Here is a 22,963-nt window from a genome sequence, read left to right as displayed (position 1 = left end):
AGATTCCGATGCTTCACTTCAGGTTTACTGTATGCCTTGGACCTTCTTATTGACGATGAAACACAGAAATTGTATCCGAATTCAATACAAAAAACACAAAGCCGACTTAAGTACAAGAGGACTGACAATCTAACTTTGTATTATTTGAACCTCTCCTGTGAGTCCAGTTTTAGATTCCGATGCTTCACTTCTGGTTTACTGTATCCCTTGGACCTTCTTATTGACGATGAAACACAGAAATTGCATCCGAATTTAATACAAAAGGCACAATGCCGACTTAAGTACAAGAGAACTGACACTCTAACTTTCTATGAGTTGAACCTCTCCTGTGAGTCCAGTTTTAGATTCCTATGCTTCACTTCATGTTTACTGTATCCCTTGGACCATCTTATTGACGATGAAACAGAGAAATTGCATCCGAATTTAATACAAAAGGCACAATGCCCACTTAAGTACAAGAGGACTGACATTAACTTTCTATGAGTTGAACCTCTTATGTAAGTCCAGTTTTAGATTCCGATGCTTCACTTCAGGTTTACTGTATTCCTTGAACCTTCTTATTGACGGTGAAACAAAGAAATTGCATCCGAATTTAATACAAAAGGCACAATGCCAACCTAAGTACAAGAGTACTGACACACTAACTTAATATGATTTGAACCACTCCTGTGAGTCCAGTTTTAGATTCCGATGCTTCACTTCAGGTTTACTGTGCCCCTTGGAACTTCTTATTGACGATGAAACACAGAAATTGCATCCGAATTTAATTCAAAAAGCTTAAAGCCGACTTAAGTACATGAGGACTGACACTCTAACAATCTATGATTGAAACCAATCCTGTAAGATGAGTTTTAGATTACGATACTTCACTTCAGGTTTACTGTATACCTTGGACCTTCTTATTGACGATGAAACACAGTAATTGCATCCGAATTTAATACAAAATGCACAATGCCGACTTAAGTACAAGAGGACTGACATACTAAGTTTCCATGATTTGAAAGTCTCCTGTGAGTCCAGTTTTAGATTCCGATGCTTCACTTCAGGTTTACTGTATCCCTTGGACCTTCCTATTGACGATGAAACACAGAAATTGCATCCGTATTTAATACAAAAGTCAAAATGCCGACTTAAGTACAAGAGGACTAAATGTCTAACTTTCTATGATTTGAACCACTCCTGTGATTCCAGTTTTAGATTCCGATGCTTCACTTTAGGTTTACTGTATCCCTTGGACCTTCTTATTGACGATGAAACACCAAATTGCATCCGAATTTAATACAAAAGCACAATGCCGACTTAAGTACAAGAGGACTGACACTCTAACTTTCTATGAGTTGAACCTCTCCAGTGAGTCCAGTTTTAGATTTCGATGCTTCACTGCAGGTTTACTGTATACCTTGGACCATCTTATTGACGATGAAACACAGAAATTGCATCCGAATTTAATACAAAAGGCACAATGCCGACTTAAGTACAAGAGGTCTGACACTTTAACAATCTATGATTGAAACCAATCCTGTAAGTTGAGTTTTAGATTACGATACTTCACTTCAGGTTTACTGTACACCTTGGACCTTCTTATTGACGATGAAACACAGTAATTGCATCCGAATTTAATACAAAATGCACAATGCCGACTTAAGTACAAGAGGACTGACATACTAAGTTTCCATGATTTGAAAGTCTCCTGTGAGTCCAGTTTTAGATTCCGATGCTTCACTTCAGGTTTACTGTAACCCTTGGACCTTCCTATTGACGAAGAAACACAGAAATTGCATCCGAATTTAATACAAAAGGCACAATGCCGACTTAAGTACAAGAGGACTGACACTCTAAATATCTATGATTGAAACCAATCCTGTAAGTTGAGTTTTAGATTACGATACTTCACTTCCGGTTTACTGTATACATTGGACCTTCTTATTGACGATGAAACACAGAAATTGCATCCGAATTTAATACAAAAGGCACAATGCCGACTTAAGTACAAGAGGACTGACACTCTAACTGTCTATGATTTGAACCTCTCCAGTGAGTCCAGTTTTAGATTCCGATGCTTTACTTCAGGTTTACTGTATACCTTGGACCTTCTTTTTGACGATGAAACACAGAAATTGCATCCGAATTTAATACAAATAGGCACAATGCTGACTGACGTACAAGAGGACTGACACTCTAACTTTCTATGATTTGAACCTCTCCTGTGATTCCAGTTATAGATTACGATGGTTTACTTCAGGGTTACTGAATCCCTTGGACCGTCTTACTGTCGATGAAAAACAGAAATTGCATCCGAATTTAATACAAAAGGCACAATGCCCACTTAAGTACAAGAGGACTGACATTAACTTTCTATGAGTTGAACCTCTTATGTAAGTCCAGTTATAGATTCCGATGCTTCACTTCAGGTTTACTGTATGCCTTGGACCTTCTTATTGACGATGAAACTTAGATATTGTATCCGAATTCAATACAAAAAACACAAAGCCGACTTAAGTACAAGAGGACTGACAATCTAACTTTGTATTATTTGAACCTCTCCTGTGAGTCCAGTTTTAGATTCCGATGCTTCACTTCTGGTTTACTGTATCCCTTGGACCTTCTTATTGACGATGAAACACAGAAATTGCATCCGAATTTAATACAAAAGGCACAATGCCGACTTAAGTACAAGAGAACTGACACTCTAACCTTCTATGAGTTGAACCTCTCCTGTGAGTCCAGTTTTAGATTCATATGCTTCACTTCATGTTTACTGTATCCCTTGGACCATCTTATTGACGATGAAACAGAGAAATTGCATCCGAATTTAATACAAAAGGCACAATGCCAACTTAAGTACAAGAGGACTGACATTAACTTTCTATGAGTTGAACCTCTTATGTAAGTCCAGTTTTAGATTCCGATGCTTCACTTCAGGTTTACTGTATTCCTTGAACCTTCTTATTGACGGTGAAACAAAGAAATTGCATTAGAATTTAATACAAAAGGCACAATGCCAACCTAAGTACAAGAGGACTGACACACTAACTGTATATGATTTGAACCACTCCTGTGAGTCCAGTTTTAGATTCCGATGCTTCACTTCAGGTTTACTGTGTCCCTTGGAACTTCTTATTGACGATGAAACACAGAAATTGCATCCGCATTTAATTCAAAAAGCTTAAAGCCGACTTAAGTACATGAGGACTGACACTCTAACAATCTATGATTGAAACCAATCCTGTAAGATGAGTTTTAGATTACGAAGCTTCACTTCAGGTTTACAGTATACCTTGGACCTGCTTATTGACGATGAAACACAGAAATTGCATCCTAATTTAATAGAAAAGGCACAATGCCGACTTAAGTACAAGAGGACTGGCACTCTAACTTTCTATGAGTTGAACCTCTCCTGTGAGTCCAGTTTCAGATTCTGATGCTTCACTTCAGGTTTATTGTATCCCTTGGTCCTTCTAATTGACGATGAAACACAGAAATTTCATCCGAATTTAATACAAAAGGCACAATGCCGACTTAAGTACAAGAGGACTGACACTCTAACTCTCTATGAGCTGAACCTCTCCTGTGAGTTCAGTTTTAGATTCCGATGCGTCACTTCAGGTTTACTGTATGCCTTGGACTTTCTTATTAACGATGAAACACAGAAATTGTATCCGAATTCAATACAAAAAACACAAAGCCGACTTAAGTACAAGAGGACTGACAATCTAACTTTGTATTATTTGAACCTTTCCTGTGAGTCCAGTTTTAGATTCCGATGCTTCACTTCTGGTTTACTGTATCCCTTGTCCTACTTATTGACGATGAAACACAGAAATTGCATCCGAATTTAATACAAAGAGCTCAATACTCACATAAGTACAAGAGGACTGACACTCTATGTTACTATGAGTTGAACCTCTCCTTTGAGTCCAGTTTTAGATTACGATGCTTCACTTCAGGTTTACTGTATACCTAGTACCTTCTTTTTGACGATGAAACACAGAAATTGCATCCGAATTTAATACAAAAGGCACAATGCCGACTTAAGTACAAGAGAACTGCCACTCTAACTTTCTATGAGTTGAACCTCTCCTGTGAGTCCAGTTTTAGATTCCTATGCTTCACCTCATGTTTACTGTATCCCTTGGACCATCTTATTGACGATGAAACAGAGAAATTGCATCCGAATTTAATACAAAAGGCACAATGCCCACTTAAGTACAAGAGGACTGACACTAACTTTCTATGAGTTGAACCTCTTATGTGAGTCCAGTTTTAGATTCCGATGCTTCACTATAGGTTTACTGTATTCCTTGAACCTTCTTATTGACGGTGAAACAAAGAAATTGCATCCGAATTTAATACAAAAGGCACAATGCCAACCTAAGTACAAGAGGACTGACACACTAACTTTATATGATTTGAACCACTCCTGTGAGTCTAGTTTTAGATTCCGATGCTTCACTTCAGGTTTACTGTATCCCTTGGAACTTCTTATTGACGATGAAACACAGAAATTGCATCCGAATTTAATTCAAAAAGCTTAAGGCCGACTTAAGTACAAGAGGACTGACACTCTAACAATCAATGATGTAAACCAATCCTGTAAGATGAGTTTTAGATTACGAAGCTTCACTTCAGGTTTACAGTATACCTTGGACCTTCTTATTGACGATGAAGCACAGAAATAGCATCCGAATTTGATACAAAAGGCACAATGCCGAATTAAGTACAAGAGGACTGACACTCTAACTTTCTATGAGTTGAACCTCTCCTGTGAGTCCAGTTTCAGATTCTGATGCTTCACATCAGGTTTATTGTATCCCTTGGACCTTCTAATTGACGGTGAAACACAGAAATTTCATCCGAATTTAATACAAAAGGCACAATGCCGACTTAAGAACAAGAGGACTGGCACTCTAACTTTCTATGATTTGAACCTCTCCTCTGAGTCCAGTTTTAGATTCCGATGCTTTACTTCAGGTTTACTGTATACCTTGGACCTTCTTACTGATGATGAAACACGGAAATTGCATCCGAATTTAATACAAAAGGCACAATGCCGGCTTAAGTACAAGAGGACTGACACTCTAACTCTCTATGTGTTGAACACCTCCTATGAGTCCAGCTTTAGATTCCGATGCTTCACTTCGGGTTTACTGTATACCTTGGACCTTCTTATTGACGATGAAACACAGATATTGCATCCGAATTCAACACAAAATCACAATGCTGACTGAAGTACAAGAAGACTCACACTCTAACTTTCCAAGGTTTAAACCTGTCCCGTGAGTTGATTTTTAGATTCCGATACTACACTTCGGGTTTACTGTATCCCTTGGACCTTCTTATTGACGATGAAACACAGAAATTGCATAAGAATATAATACAAAAGGCACCATGCCGACTTAAGTACAAGAGGACTGACAATCTAACAATCTATGATTTAAACCAATCCTGTAAGTTGAGTTTTAGATTACGATACTTAATTTCAGGTTTACTGTATACTTTGGACCTTCGTAATGACCTTGAAACACAGAAATTGCATCCGAATTTTATAGAAAAGGCACAATGCCGACTTATGTACTAGAGGACTGACACTCTAACTTTCTTGAGTTGAACCTCTCATGTGAAGCCAGTTTTAGATTCCGATGCTTCACTTCAGGTTTTGTATCCCTTGGACCTTCTTATTGACGATGAAACACAGAAATTGTATCCAAATTTAATACAAAAGGCGCAATGCCGACTTAAGTTCAAGAGGACTGACACTCTAACTTTCTATGATTTGAATCTCTCCTGTGAGTCCAGTTTTAGATTCCGATGCTTTACTTCAGGTTTACTGTATACCTTGGACCTTCTTATTGATGATGAAACACAGAAATTGCAACCGAATTTAATGCAAAAGGCACAATGCCGACTTCAGTACAAGAGGACTGACTAACTTTCTATGAGTTGAACCCCTCCTGTGAGTCCAGTTTTAGATTCCGATGCTTCACTTCAGGTTTACTGTATACCTTGGACCTTCTTATTGACGATGAAACACAGAAATTGAATCCGAATTTAATACAATAGCACAATGCCGACTTAAGTACAAGTGGACTCACACTCTAACTTCCTTTGGTTTAAACCTCTCCCGTGAGTTGATTCTTAGATTCCGATGCTTCACTTCAGTTTTACTGTATCCCTTGGACCTTCTTATTGACGATGAAACACAGAAATTGCATCCGAATTTAATACAAAAGTCACCATGCCGACTTACGTACAAGAGGACTGACACTCTAACTTTCTATGACTTGAACCTCTCCTGTGAGTCCAGATTTAGATTCCGATCCTTCCCTTCAATCTTTCCTGTATACCTTGGACCTTCTTATTGACGATGAAACACAGAAATTGCATCCGAATTTAATACAAAAGGCACAATGCCGACTTAAGTACAAGAGGACTGACACTCTAACTTTCTATGAGTTGAACCGCTTATGTGAGTCCAGTTTTAGATTCCGATGTTTCACTTCAGGTTTACTGTATACCTTGGACCTTCTTATTGACGTTGAAACGCAGAAATTGCATCCGAATTTAATACAAAAGGCACAATGCGGACGTAAGTGCAAGAGGACTGACACTCTAACTTTCTATGATTTGAACCCCTCCAGTGAGTCCAGTTTTAGATTCCTATGCCTCACTTCATGTTTACCGTATCCCTTGGACCATCTTATTGACGATGAAACAGAGAAATTGCATCCGAATTTAATACAAAAGGCACAATGCCCACTTAAGTGCAACTGGCAGACACTCTAACTTTCTATGAGTTGAACCTCTCCTGTGAGTCCAGTTTTAGATTCCGATGCTTCACTTCTGGTTAACTGTATCCCTTGGACCTTCTTATTGACGATGATACACAGAAATTGCATCCGAATTTAATACAAGACGCACAATGCCGTCATAAGTACAAGAGGACTGACACTCTAACTTTCTCTGAGTTGAACCTCTCCTGTGAGTCCAGTTTTAGATTCCGATGTTTCACTTCCGGTTTACTGTATCCCTTGGAACTTCTTATTGACGATGAAACACAGAAATTGCATCCGAATTTAATACCAAAGGCACAATGCCGACTTAAGTACAAGAGGACAGACACTCTACTTTTATATGATTCTAACGACTCCTGTGAGTCCAGTTTTAGATTCCGATGCTTCACTTCAGGTTTACTGTATCCCTTGGAACTTCTTATTGACGATGAAACACAGAAATTGCATCCGAATTTAATTCAAAAGGCTTAAGGCCGACTTAAGTACAAGAGGACTGACACTCTAACAATCTATGCTTTAAACCAATCCTGTAAGGTGAGTTTTAGATTACGAAGCTTCACTTTAGGTTTACAGTATACCTTGGACGTTCTTATTGACGATGAAGCACAGAAATTGCATCCGAATTTAATAGAAAAGGCACAATGCCGACATAAGTACAAGAGGACTGGCACTCTAACTTTCTATGATTTGAACCTCTCCTCTGAGTCCAGTTTTAGATTCCGATGCTTTACTTCAGGTTTACTGTATACCTTGGACCTTCTTACTGATGATGAAACACAGAAATTGCATCCGAATTTAATACAAAAGGCACAATGCCGGCTTAAGTACAAGAGGACTGACTCTCTATCTTTCTATGTGTTGAACACCTCCTATGAGTCCAGCTTTAAATTCCGATGCTTCACCTCGGGTTTATTGTATACCTTGGACCTTCTTATTGACGATGAAACACAGATATTGCATACGAATTCAATACAAAATCACAATGCCGACTTAAGTACAAGAGGACTCACACTCTAACTTTCCAAGATTTAAACCTGTCCCGTGAGTTGATTTTTAGATTCCGATGCTTCACTTCAGGTTTACTGTATCCCTTGGACCTTCTTATTGACGATGAAACACAGAAATTGCATAAGAATATAATACAAACGGCACCATGCCGTCTTAAGTACAAGAGGACTGACACTCTAACAATCTATGATTTAAACCAATCCTGTAAGTTGAGTTTCAGATTACGATATTTCATTTCAGGTTTACAGTATATTTTGGACCTTCGTAATGACAATGAAACCCAGAAATTGCATCCGAATTTTATAGAAAAGGCACAATGCCGACTTAAGTACTAGAGGACTGACACTCTATCTTTCTTGAGTTGAACCTCTCATGTGAGGCCAGTTTTAGATTCCGATGCTTCACTTCAGGTTTTGTATCCCTTGGACCTTCTTATTGACGATGAAACACAGAAATTGCATCCGAATTTAATACAAAAGGCACAATGCCGACTTAAGTTCAAGCGGACTGACACTCTAACTTTCTATGATTTGAACCTCTCCTGTGAGTCCAGTTTTAGATTCCGATGCTTTACTTCAGGTTTACTGTATACCTTGGACCTTCTTATTGATGATGAAACGCAGAAATTGCATCCGAATTCAATACAAAAGGCTCAATGCAGACTTAAGTGCAAGAGGACTGACACTCTAACTTCCTATGATTTGAACCCCTCCAGTGAGTCCAGTTTTAGATTCCTATGCTTCACTTCATGTTTACTGTATCCCTTGGACCATCTTATTGACGATGAAACAGAGAAATTGCACCCGAATTTAATACAAAAGGCACAATGCCCACTTAAGTACAACAGGCAGACACTCTAACTTTGTATGAGTTGAACCTCTCCTGTGAGTCCAGTTTTAGATTCCGATTCTTCACATCAGATTTACTGTATCCCTTGTACCGTCAAATTGACGATGTAACACAGAAATTGCATCCGAATTTAATACAAAAGGCACAATGCCGTCTTCAGTACAAGAGGACTGACACTCTAACTTTCTATGAGCTGAACCTCTCCTGTGAGTCCAGATCTAGATTCCGATGCTTCACTTCAGGTTTACTGTATACCTTGGACCTTCTTATTGACGATGAAACACAGAAATTGTATCCGAATTCAATACAAAAGGCACAATGCCGACTTAAGTACAGGAGGACACAATCTAACTTTCTATCATTTGAACCTCTCCTGTGATTTCAGTTTTAGATTACGATGCTTTACTTCAGGTTTACTGTATCCCTTGGACCGTCTTACTGACGATGAAACACAGATATTGCATCCGAACTGAATACAAAAGTCCCAATGCCGACTTAAGTACAAGCGGACTGACACACTACATTTCTATGATTTAAGCCTCCCCTGTGAGTCCAGTTTTGAGTCCGATGCTTCACTTCAGCTTTATTCTATACCTTGGACCCTCTTACTGACGATGAATCACAGAAATTGCATCCGAATTTTATACGAAAGGCACATTACGGACTTAAGTACAAGACGACTGACACACTAACTTTCTATGATTTAAACCTCTCCTGTGAGTCCAGTTTTAGATTTCGATGCTTCACTTCAGGTTTACTGTATCCCTTGACCTTCTTATTGACGATGAAACACAGAAATTGCATCCAAATTTAATACAAAAGGCACAATGCCGACTTAAGTACAAGAGGACTGACACTCTAACAGTCTATGATTTAAATCAATCCTATAAATAGAGTTTTAGATTACGATGCTTCATTTCAGGTGTACTGTATACCTTGGACCCCCTTATTGACGATGAAACACAGAAATTGCATCCGAATTTAATACAATAGCACAATGCCGACTTAAGTACAAGAGGACTGACACTCTAAATTTCTATGAGTTGAACCTCTCCAGTGAGTCCAGTTTTCGACTCCGATGCTTCACTTCAGGTTTATTGTATCCCTTGGACCTTCTTATTGCCGATGAAACACAGAAATTGCATCCGAATTTAATACAAAAGGCACAATGCCAACTTAAGTACAAGAGGACTGACAGTCTAACTCTCTATGATTTGAACCTCTCCTGTGATACCAGTTTTAGATTCCGATGCTTCACTTCAGGTTTAGTATATCAATTGGACCTACTTATTGACGATGAAATACAGAATTTGCATCTGAATTTAATACAAAACGCACATTGCCGACTTAAGTACAAGAGGACTGACACTCTAACAATCTATGATTTAAACCAATCCGGTAAGTTGAGTTTTAGATTACGATACTTCACTTCAACTTTACTGCATACCTTGGACCTTCTTATTGACGATGAAACACAGAAATTGCATCCGAATTTTATAAAAACGGCACAATGCCGACTTAGGTACAAGAGGACTGACACTCTAAATTTCTATGAGTTGAACCTCTCCTGTGAAGCCCGTTTTAGATTCCGATGCTTCACTTCAGGTTCATTGTATACCTTGGACCTTCCTATTGCCGATGAAACACAGAAATTGCATCCGAATTTAATACAAAAGGCACAATGCCGACTTAAGTATAAGGGGACTGACACTCTAACTTTCTATGATTTGTTCCTCTCCTGTGAGACCAGTTTTAGAATCCGATGCTTTACTTCAGGTTTACTGTATACCTTGGGATTTCTTATTGATGGTGAAACACAGAAATTGCATCTGAATGTAATACAAAAGGCACAACGCCGACTTAAGTACAAGAGGACTGACACTCTAACTGTCTATGATTTAAACCTCTCCTGTGCGTCCAGTTTTAGATTCCGATGCTTCACTTCACGTTTACTGTATACCTTGTACCTTCTTATTGACGATGAAACACTGAAATTGCATCCGAATTTAACACAAAAACCAAAATGCCGACTTAAGTACAAGAGGACTGACATTCTAACTTTCTATGAGTTGAACCTCTCCTGTGATTCCAGTTTTAGATTCCGATGCATCACTTCAGGTTTACTATATACCTTGTACATTCTTATTGACGATGAAACACAGGAATTGCATCTGATTTTAATTCAAAAGGCACAATGCCGACTTAAGTACAAGAGGACTGACACTCTAACGTTGTAATATTTGAACCTCTCCTGTGAGTCCAGTTTTAGATTCCGATGCTTCACTTCAGGTTTACTGTATCCCTTGGACCTTCTTATTGACGATGAAACACTGAAATTGCAACCGAATTTAATCCAAAAGGCACAAGGCCGACTTAAGTACAAGACGATTGACACTCTAACAATCAATGATTTAAACCAATCCTGTAAGTTGAGTTTTAGATTACGATGCTTCACTTCAGGTTTACTGTATACCTTAGACCTTCTTATTGACGATGAATCACAGAAATTGCATCCGAATTTAATTGAAAAGCCACAATGCCGACTTTAGTACAAGAGGACTGACTCTCTAACTTTCCATGAGTTGAACCTCTCCTTTGAGTCCAGTTTTAGATTCCGATGCTTCACTTCGGGTATATTGCATCCCTTGGACCATCTATTGACGACGAAACACAGAAATTGCATCCGAATTTAATACAAAAGGCACAACGCCGACTTCAGTACAGGAAGACTGACACTCTAATTTTCTATGAGTTGAACCCCTCCTGTACAAGAGGACTGACTCTCTAACTTTCTATGAGTTGAACCTCTCCTTTGAGTCCAGTTTTAGATTCCGATGCTTCACTTCGGGTATATTGCATCCCTTGGACCTTCTTATTGACGATGAAACACAGAAATTGCATCCGAATTTAATACAAACAGCACAATGCCGACTTAAGTACAAGAGGACCCACACTCTAACTATCTATGATTTAAACCTGTCCCGTGAGTCTATTTTTAGATTCCGATGCTTCACTTCAGGTTTACTGTATCCCTTGGACCTTCTTATTGACGATGAAACACAGAAATTGCATCCGAATTTAATACAAAAGGCACAATGCCGACTTAAGTACGAGAGGACTGACACTCTACTTTCTATGATTTGAACCTCTCCTGTGAGACCAGTTTAAGATTCCGATGCTTTACTTCAGGTTTACTGTATACCTTGGGCCTTCTTATTGACGATGAAACACAGAAATTGCATCCGAATTTAATACAAAAGTTACAATGCCGACTTAGGTACAAGAGGACTGACATTCTAACTTTCTATGATTCAAACGTCTCCTGTGAGTTGAATTTTAGATTCCGATGCTTCACTTCAGGTTTACTGTATCCCTTGGACCTTTTTCTTGACGATGAAACACAGAAATTGCATCCGAATTTAATACGAAAGGCAAAATGCCGACTTAAGTACATGAGGACTGACACTCTAACAATCTATGATTTAAACCAATCCTGTAAGTTGAGTTTTTGTTTACGATGCTTCACTTCAGGTTTACTGAATTCTTTGGACCTTCTTATTGACGATGACACACAGAAATTGCATCCAAAATTAATAGAAAAGGCACAATGCCGACTTACGTACAAGAGGACTGAAACTCTAACTTTCTATGAGTTGAACCTCTCCTGTGAGTCCAGTTTTAGATTCCGATGCTTCACTTCAGGTTTATGGTATCCCTTGGACATTAGTATTGACGATGAAACACAGAAATTGCATCCGAATGTAATACAAAAGGCACAATGCCGATTTAGTACAAGAGGACCGACACTGTAACTTTCTATGAGTTGAACCTCTCCTGTGAGTCCAGCCTTAGGTTCCGATGTTTCACTTCAGGTTTACTGTATACCTTGGACCTCCTTATTGACGATGAAACACAGAATTTACATCCGAATTTAATACAAAAGGCACAATGCCGACTTAAGTATAAGAGGACTGACACTCTAACTTTCTATGTTTGAACCTCTCCAGTGAGTCCAGTTTTAGATTCCGATGTTTCACTTCAGGTTTACTGTATCCCTTGGACCTTCTTATTGTCGATGAAACACAGAAATTGCATCCGAATTTAATACAAAAGGCACAATGCCCACTTAAGTACAAAAGGACTGACACTCTGACTTTCTATGAGTTGAACCTCTCCTGTGATTCCAGTTATAGATTCCAATGCTTCACTTCAGGTTTACTGTATTCCTTGGACCTTCTTATTTACGATGAAACACAGATATTGCATCCTAATTTAATACAAAAGGCACATAGCCGACTGAAGTACAAGGGGACTGACCCTATAACTTTCTATGATTTAAACCTCTCCTGTGAGTCCAGTTTTAGATTCCGATGCTTCACTTCAGGTTTACTGTATACATTGGGCCCTCGTATTGACGATGAAACACAGAAATTGCATCCGAATTTAGTACAAAAGTCACAATGCCGACTTAAGTACAAGAGGACTGGTACTCTAACTTTCTATGATTTAAACCTCCCCTGTGAATCCAGTTTTAGATTCCGATGCTTCCCTTACAGTTTACTGTGTACCTTGGACCTTCTTATTGACGATGAAACAGAGAAATTACATCCGAATTGAATACAAAAAGAACAAAGCCGACTTAAGTACAAGTGGACTGACACTCTAACTATCTACGAGTTGAACCTCTCCTGTGATTCCAGTTTTAGATTCCGATGCTTCACTTCACGTTTACTGTATACCTTGTACCTTCTTATTGACGATGAAACACAGAAATTGCATCCGAATTTTATACAAGAGGCACAATGCCGACTTAAGTACAAGAGGACTGACACCCTAACTTTCTATGAGTTGAACCTCTCCTGTGAGTCCAGTTTTAGATTCCGATGCTTCACTTCAGGTTTACTGTATCCCTTGGACCTACTTATTGACGATGAAACACAGCAATTGCATCCGAATTTAATACAAAAGGCACAATGCCGACTTAAGTACAAGAGGACTGACACTATAACAATCTATGATTTAAACCAAACCGGTAAGTTGAGTTTTAGATTACGATACTTCACTTCAAGTTTACTGTATACCTTGGACCTTCTTATTGACGATGAAACACAGAAATTGCATCCGAATTTTATAAAAACGGCACAATGCCGACTTAAGTACAAGAGGACTGACACTCTAAATTTCTATGAGTTGAACCTCTCCTGTGAGTCCAGTTTTAGATTCCGATGCTTCACTTCAGGTTCATTGTATACCTTGGACCTTCTTATTGACGATGAAACACAGAAATTGCATCCGAATTTAATACAAAAGGCACAATGCCGACTTAAGTACAAGAGGACTGACACTCTAACTTTCTATGATTTGAACCGCTCCTGTGAGTTGATTTTTAGATTCCGATGCTTCACTTCAGGTTAACTGTATCCCTTGGACCTTCTTATTGACGATGAAATGCAGAAATTGCATCCGAATGTAATACAAAAGGCACAATGCCGAGTTAAGTATAAGGGGACTGACACTCTAACCTTCTATGATTTGTTCCTCTCCTGTGAGACCAGTTTTAGATTCCGATGCTTTACTTCAGGTTTACTGTATACCTTGGGATTTCTTATTGATGGTGAAACACAGAAATTGCATCTGAATGTAATACAAAAGGCACAATGCCGACTTAAGTATAAGAGGACTGACACTCTAACTGTCTATACTTTAAACCTCTCCTGTGAGTCCAGTTTTAGATTCCGATGCTTCCCTTAGGCTTTACTGTATACCTTGGACCTTCATATTGACGATGAAACACAGAAATTGCATCCGAATTTAACACAAAAAGAAAAATGCCGACTTCAGTACAGGAAGACTGACACTCTAATTTTCTATGAGTTGAACCCCTCCTGTGAGTCCAGTTTTAGATTCCGATGCTTCACTTCAGGTTTACTGTATACCTTAGACCTTTTTATTGACGATGAAACACAGAAATTGCATCCGAATTTAATACAAACAGCACAATGCCGACTTAATTACAAGAGGACTCACACTCTAACTATCTATGATTTAAACCTGTCCCGTGAGTCTATTTTTAGATTCCGATGCTTCACTTCAGGTTTACTGTATCCCTTGGACCTTCTTATTGACGATGAAACACAGAAATTGCATCCGAATTTAATACAAAAGGCACAATGCCGACTTAAGTACGAGAGGACTGACACTCTACTTTCTATGATTTGAACCTCTCCTGTGAGACCAGTTTAAGATTCCGATGCTTTACTTCAGGTTTACTGTATACCTTGGGCCTTCTTATTGACGATGAAACACAGAAATTGCATCCGAACTTAATACAAAAGTTACAATGCCGACTTAGGTACAAGAGGACTGACATTTTAACTTTCTATGATTCAAACGTAGCCTGTGAGTTGAATTTTAGATTCCGATGCTTCACTTCAGGTTTACTGTATCCCTTGGACCTTCTTCTTGACGATGAAACACAGAAATTGCATCCGAATTTAATAGGAAAGGCACAATGCCGACTTAAGTACAAAAGGTCTGACACTCTAACAATCTATGATTTAAACCAATCCTGTAAGTTGAGTTTCTGTTTACGATGCTTCACTTCAGGTTTACTGAATTCTTTGGACCTTTTTATTGACGATGACACACAGAAATTGCATCCAAAATTAATAGAAAAGGCACAATGCCGACTTACGTACAAGAGGACTGAAACTCTAACTTTCTATGAGTTGAACCTCTCCTGTGGGTCCAGTTTTAGATTCCGATGCTTCACTTCAGGTTTATGGTATCCCTTGGACATTCTTATTGACGATGAAACACAGAAATTGCATCCGAATGTAATACAAAAGGCACAATGCCGATTAAGTACAAGAGGACCAACACTCTAACTTTCTATGAGTTGAACCTCTCCTGTGAGTCCAGCCTTAGGTTCCGATGTTTCACTTCAGGTTTACTGTATACTTTGGACCTTCTTATTGACGATGAAACACAGAAATTACATCCGAATTTAATACAAAAGGCACAATGCCGACTTAAGTATAAGAGGACTGACACTCTAACTTTCTATGATTTGAACCTCTCCAGTGAGTCCAGTTTTAGATTCCGATGCTTCACTTCAGGTTTACTGTATCCCTTGGACTTTCTTATTGTCGATGAAACACAGAAATTGCATCCAATTTAATACAAAAGGCACAATGCCCACTTAAGTACAAGAGGACTGACACTCTGACTTTCTATGAGTTGAACCTCTCCTGTGATTCCAGTTTTAGATTCCAATGCTTCACTTCAGGTTTACTGTATTCCTTGGACTTTCTTATTTACGATGAAACACAGATATTGCATCCTAATTTAATACAAAAGGCACATAGCCGACTGAAGTACAAGGGGACTGACACTCAAACTTTCTACGATTTAAACCTCTCCTGTGAGTCCAGTTTTAGATTCCGATGCTTCACTTCAGGTTTACTGTATCCCTTGGACCTACTTATTGACGATGAAACACAGCAATTGCATCCGAATTTAATACAAAAGGCACAATGCCGACTTAAGTATAAGAGGACTGACACTCTAACTTTCTATGATTTGAACCTCTCCTGTGAGTCCAGTTTTAGATTCCGATGCTTCACTTCAGGTTTACTGTATCCCTTGGACCTACTTATTGACGATGAAACACAGCAATTGCATCCGAATTTAATACAAAAGGCACAATGCCGACTTAAGTACAAGAGGACTGACACTATAACAATCTATGATTTAAACCAAACCGGTAAGTTGAGTTTTAGATTACGATACTTCACTTCAAGTTTACTGTATACCTTGGACCTTCTTATTGACGATGAAACACAGAAATTGCATCCGAATTTTATAAAAACGGCACAATGCCGACTTAAGTACAAGAGGACTGACACTCTAAATTTCTATGAGTTGAACCTCTCCTGTGAGTCCAGTTTTAGATTCCGATGCTTCACTTCAGGTTCATTGTATACCTTGGACCTTCTTATTGACGATGAAACACAGAAATTGCATCCGAATTTAATACAAAAGGCACAATGCCGACTTAAGTACAAGAGGACTGACACTCTAACTTTCTATGATTTGAACCGCTCCTGTGAGTTGATTTTTAGATTCCGATGCTTCACTTCAGGTTAACTGTATCCCTTGGACCTTCTTATTGACGATGAAATGCAGAAATTGCATCCGAATGTAATACAAAAGGCACAATGCCGAGTTAAGTATAAGGGGACTGACACTCTAACCTTCTATGATTTGTTCCTCTCCTGTGAGACCAGTTTTAGATTCCGATGCTTTACTTCAGGTTTACTGTATACCTTGGGATTTCTTATTGATGGTGAAACACAGAAATTGCATCTGAATGTAATACAAAAGGCACAATGCCGACTTAAGTACAAGAGGACTGACACTCTAACTGTCTATACTTTAAACCTCTCCTGTGAGTCCAGTTTTAGATTCCGATGCTTCCCTTAGGCTTTACTGTATACCTTGGACCTTCATATTGACGATGAAACACAGAAATTGCATCCGAATTTAACACAAAAAGAAAAATGCCGACTTCAGTACAGGAAGACTGACACTCTAATTTTCTATGAGTTGAACCCCTCCTGTGAGTCCAGTTTTAGATTCCGATGCTTCACTTCAGGTTTACTGTATACCTTAGACCTTTTTATTGACGATGAAACACAGAAATTGCATCCGAATTTAATACAAACAGCACAATGCCGACTTAATTACAAGAGGACTCACACTCTAACTATCTATGATTTAAACCTGTCCCGTGAGTCTATTTTTAGATTCCGATGCTTCACTTCAGGTTTACTGTATCCCTTGGACCTTCTTATTGACGATGAAACACAGAAATTGCATCCGAATTTAATAAAAAAGGCACAATGCCGACTTAAGTACGAGAGGACTGACACTCTACTTTCTATGATTTGAACCTCTCCTGTGAGACCAGTTTAAGATTCCGATGCTTTACTTCAGGTTTACTGTATACCTTGGGCCTTCTTATTGACGATGAAACACAGAAATTGCATCCGAACTTAATACAAAAGTTACAATGCCGACTTAGGTACAAGAGGACTGACATTTTAACTTTCTATGATTCAAACGTAGCCTGTGAGTTGAATTTTAGATTCCGATGCTTCACTTCAGGTTTACTGTATCCCTTGGACCTTCTTCTTGACGATGAAACACAGAAATTGCATCCGAATTTAATAGGAAAGGCACAATGCCGACTTAAGTACAAAAGGTCTGACACTCTAACAATCTATGATTTAAACCAATCCTGTAAGTTGAGTTTCTGTTTACGATGCTTCACTTCAGGTTTACTGAATTCTTTGGACCTTTTTATTGACGATGACACACAGAAATTGCATCCAAAATTAATAGAAAAGGCACAATGCCGACTTACGTACAAGAGGACTGAAACTCTAACTTTCTATGAGTTGAACCTCTCCTGTGAGTCCAGTTTTAGATTCCGATGCTTCACTTCAGGTTTATGGTATCCCTTGGACATTCTTATTGACGATGAAACACAGAAATTGCATCCGAATGTAATACAAAAGGCACAATGCCGATTAAGTACAAGAGGACCAACACTCTAACTTTCTATGAGTTGAACCTCTCCTGTGAGTCCAGCCTTAGGTTCCGATGTTTCACTTCAGGTTTACTGTATACTTTGGACCTTCTTATTGACGATGAAACACAGAAATTACATCCGAATTTAATACAAAAGGCACAATGCCGACTTAAGTATAAGAGGACTGACACTCTAACTTTCTATGATTTGAACCTCTCCAGTGAGTCCAGTTTTAGATTCCGATGCTTCACTTCAGGTTTACTGTATCCCTTGGACCTTCTTATTGTCGATGAAACACAGAAATTGCATCCAATTTAATACAAAAGGCACAATGCCCACTTAAGTACAAGAGGACTGACACTCTGACTTTCTATGAGTTGAACCTCTCCTGTGATTCCAGTTTTAGATTCCAATGCTTCACTTCAGGTTTACTGTATTCCTTGGACTTTCTTATTTACGATGAAACACAGATATTGCATCCTAATTTAATACAAAAGGCACATAGCCGACTGAAGTACAAGGGGACTGACACTCAAACTTTCTATGATTTAAACCTCTCCTGTGAGTCCAGTTTTAGATTCCGATGCTTCACTTCAGGTTTACTGTATACATTGGGCCTTCGTATTGACGATGAAACACAGAAATTGCATCCGAATTTAATACAAAAGTCACAATGCCGACTTAAGTACAAGAGGACTGACACTCTGGCAATCTATGATTTAAACAATCCTGTAAGTTGAGTTTTGGATTACGATGTTTCACTTCAGGTTTACTCTATACCTTGGACCTACTTATTGACGATGAGACACAGAAATTGCATCCGAATTTAATACGAAAGGCACAATGCCCACTTAAGTACAAGAGGACTGGCACTCTAACTTTCTTTGAGTTGAACCTCTCCTGTGAGTCCAGGTTTAGACTCCGATACTTCACTTCAGGTTTACTGTTTTCCCTGGTCCTTCTTATTGACGACGATACACAGAAATTACATCCAATTTAATAGAAAAGGCACAATGCCGACTTAAGGACAATAACTCTGACACTCTAACTTTCTATGAGTTGAACCTCTCCTGTGAGTCCAGTTTTAGATTCCGATGCTTCCCTTCAGGTTTATTGTATCCCTTGGACTTTTATATTGAGGATGAAACACAGAAATTGCATCCGAATTTAATGCAAAAGGCACAATGCCGACCTAAGTTCAAGTTGACTGACACTCTAACTTTCTCTGATTTGAACCTCTCCTGTGATTCCAGTTTTAGATTCCGATGATTTACTTCAGGTTTACTGTAAACCTTGGACCTTCTAATTGATGATGAAACACAGAAATTGCATCCGAATTTAATACAAAAGGCACAATGCCGACTTAAGTACAAGAGGACTGACACTCTAACCTTCTACGATTTGAACCTCACCTGTGAGTTCAGTTTTAGTTTCCGATGCTTCACTTCAGGATTACTGTATCCCTTGGACCTTCTTATTGACGATGAAACACAGAAATTGCATCCGAATTTAATACAAAAGGCACAATGCCGACTTATGTACAAGAGGACAGACACTCTATCTTTCTATGATTTGAACCTCTCCTGTGAGTCCAGTTTTAGATTCCGATGCTTCACTTCAGGTTTACTGTATTCCGTTGACCTTATTATTGACGATGAGACACAGATATTGCATCCAAATTTTATACAAAAGGCATAATTCCGACTTAAGTACAAGAGGACTGACACTCAAACTTTCAATGATTTGTACCTCTTCTGTGAGTCCAGTTATAGATTCCAACGCTTCACTTCAGGTTTACTGTATACCTTGGACCTTCTTATTAACGATGAAGCACAGACATTGCCTCCGAATTTAATACAAAAGACACAATGCCGACATAAGTACAAGAGGACTGACACTCTAATTTTCTATGATTTGAACCTCTCCTGTGAGTCCAGTTTTAAATTCCGATGTTTCACTTCAGCTTTACTGTACACCTTGGACCATCTTATTGACGGGGAAACACAGAAATATCATCCGAATTTAATACAAAAGGCACAATGCCGACTTAAGTACAAGTGGGCTGACACTCTAACTTTCTATGATTTGAACCTCTCCTGTGAGTCCAGTTTTAGATTCCGATGCTTCACGTCAGGTTTACTGTATCCCTTGGACCTTCTTATTGTCTATGAAGCACAGAAATTGCATCCGAATTTAATACAAAATGCACAATGCCGACTTATGTACAAGTGGACTGACATTCTAACTTTCTATGAATTGTACCTCTCCTGTGAGTCAAGTTATAGATTCCGATGCTTCACTTCAGGTTTACTGTATCCCTTGGACCATCTTATTGTCTATGAAGCACAGAAATTGCATGTGAATTTAAAACAAAAGCCACAATGCCGACTTAAGTACAAGACGACTGACTAACCTTCTATGATTTGTACGTCTCCTGTGAGTCCAGTTTAAGATTCCGATGCTTCACTTCAGGTTTACTGTATACCTTGGACCTTCTTAATGATGATGAAACACAGAAATTGCATCCGAATTTGATACAAAACGTACAATGCCAGCTTAAGTACAAGAGGACTGACACTCTAACTTTCTATATTTGAACCTCTCCTGTGAGTCCAGTTATCGAATCCGATGCGTCACTGTCGGTTTAGTGTATCCCTTGGACCTTCTTATTGTCTATGAAGCGCAGAAATTGCATCCGAAATTAATACAAAAGCCACCATGCCGACTTAAGTACAAAAGGACTGACACTCTCACATTCTATAATTTGAACCTCTTCTGTGAGTCCAGTTTTGGATTCCGATGCTTCACTTCAGGTTTTTCTGTATCTCTTGGACCTTCTTATTGTCGATGAAACACAGAAATTGCATGCGAATTTAATACAAAGGGCACAGTGCCGACCGAAGGGCAAGAAGACCAACCCTCTATCTTTCTGTGATTTGAACCTCTCCTGTGAGTCCAGTTTTAGATTCCGATGCTTCACTTCAGGTTTTTCTGTATCTCTTGGACCTTCTTATTGTCGATGAAACAAAGAAATTGCTTCCGAATTTATTACAATAGGCACAATGCCGACTTAAGTACAAGAGGACTGACACTCTAACTTTCTATGATTTGAACCTCTCCTGCGAATCCAGTTTTAAATTCCGATGCTTCACCTCAGGTTTACTGTATCCCTTGGACCGTCTTATTGACGACGAAACACAGAAATTGCATCCGAATTTAATACAAAAGCCACAATGCCGCCTTTTTACAAGAGGACTGACACTCAAACTTTCTATGATTTGTACCTCTCCTGTGAGTCCAGTTATAGATTCCGATGATTCACTTCAGGTTTACTGTATCCCTTTAACCTTCTTATTGACGATGAAACACAGAATTTGCATACGAATTAAATACAAAAGGCACAATGCCGACTTAAGTACAAGTGGAATGACACTCTAACTTTCTATGATTTGAACCTCACCTGTGAGTCCAGTTTTAGATTCTGATGCTTCACTTCAGGTATACTGTATACCTTGGAACTTCTTATTGACGATGATGCACAGAAATTGCATCCGAATTTAATTCAAAAGGCACAATGCCGACATAAGTACAACAGGACTGACACTCAAAATTTCTATGATTTGAACCTCTCCTGTGAGTCCAGTTTTAGATTCCGATGTTTCACTTCAGTTTTACTGTATCCCTTGGATCTTCTTATTGACGATGAAACACAGAAATTGCATCTGAATTTAATACAAAAGGCACAATGCCGACTTAAGTGCAAGAGGACTGACACTCTAAATTTCTATGATTTGAACCTCTCCTGTGAGTCCAGTTTTAGATTCCGTGGCTTCACTTCAGGTTTAAAGTATCCGTTGGACCTTCTTATTGACGATGAAACACAGAAATTGCATCCGAATTTAATACAAAAGGCACAATGCCGACTTAAGTACAAGGGCACTGACACTCTAACCTTCTATGTTTTGAACCTCTCCTGTGAGTCCAGGTTTAGATTCCGTTGCTTCACTTCAGGATTACTGTATCCCTTGGACCTTCTTATAGACGATGAAACACTGAAATTACATCCGAATTTATACAAAAGGCACAATGCCGACTTAAGTACAAGAGGACAGACACTGTAACTTTCTATGATTTGAACCTCTCCTGTGAGTCCAGTTTTAGATTCCGATGCTTCACCTCAGGTTTACTGTATTCCTTGGACCTTCTTATTGACGATGAAACACAGAAATTGCACCCGAATTTTATACAAAAGGCATAATTCCGACTTAAGTACAAGAGGATTGACACTCAAACTTTCTATGATTTGTACCTCTCCTGTGAGTCCAGTTATAGATTCCAATGCTTCACTTCAGGTTTACTGTATACCTTGAACCTTCTTATTAACGATGAAGCACAGAAATTGCCTCCGAATTTAATACAAAAGGCACAATGCCGACTTAAGTACAAGAGGACTGACACTCTAACTTTCTATGGTTTGAACCTCTCCTGTGAGTCCAGTTTTAGATTCCGATGCTACACATCAGGTTTACTGTATCCCTTGGACCTTCTTATTGACGATGAAACACAGAAATTGCATCCGAATTTAATACAAAAGGCACAGTGCCCATTTAAGTACAAGAGGACTGCTACTCTAACTTTCTATGATTTGAACCTCTCCTGTGAGTCCAGTTTTTAATTCCGATGTTTCACTTCAGGTTTACTGTACACCTTGGACCATCTT

Source organism: Schistocerca americana, chromosome 2 (assembly GCF_021461395.2).
Source record: "Schistocerca americana isolate TAMUIC-IGC-003095 chromosome 2, iqSchAmer2.1, whole genome shotgun sequence".
In the NCBI taxonomy this organism is placed as follows: Eukaryota; Metazoa; Arthropoda; class Insecta; order Orthoptera; family Acrididae; genus Schistocerca; species Schistocerca americana.
Note: the sequence above shows the minus strand (reverse complement) of the source record.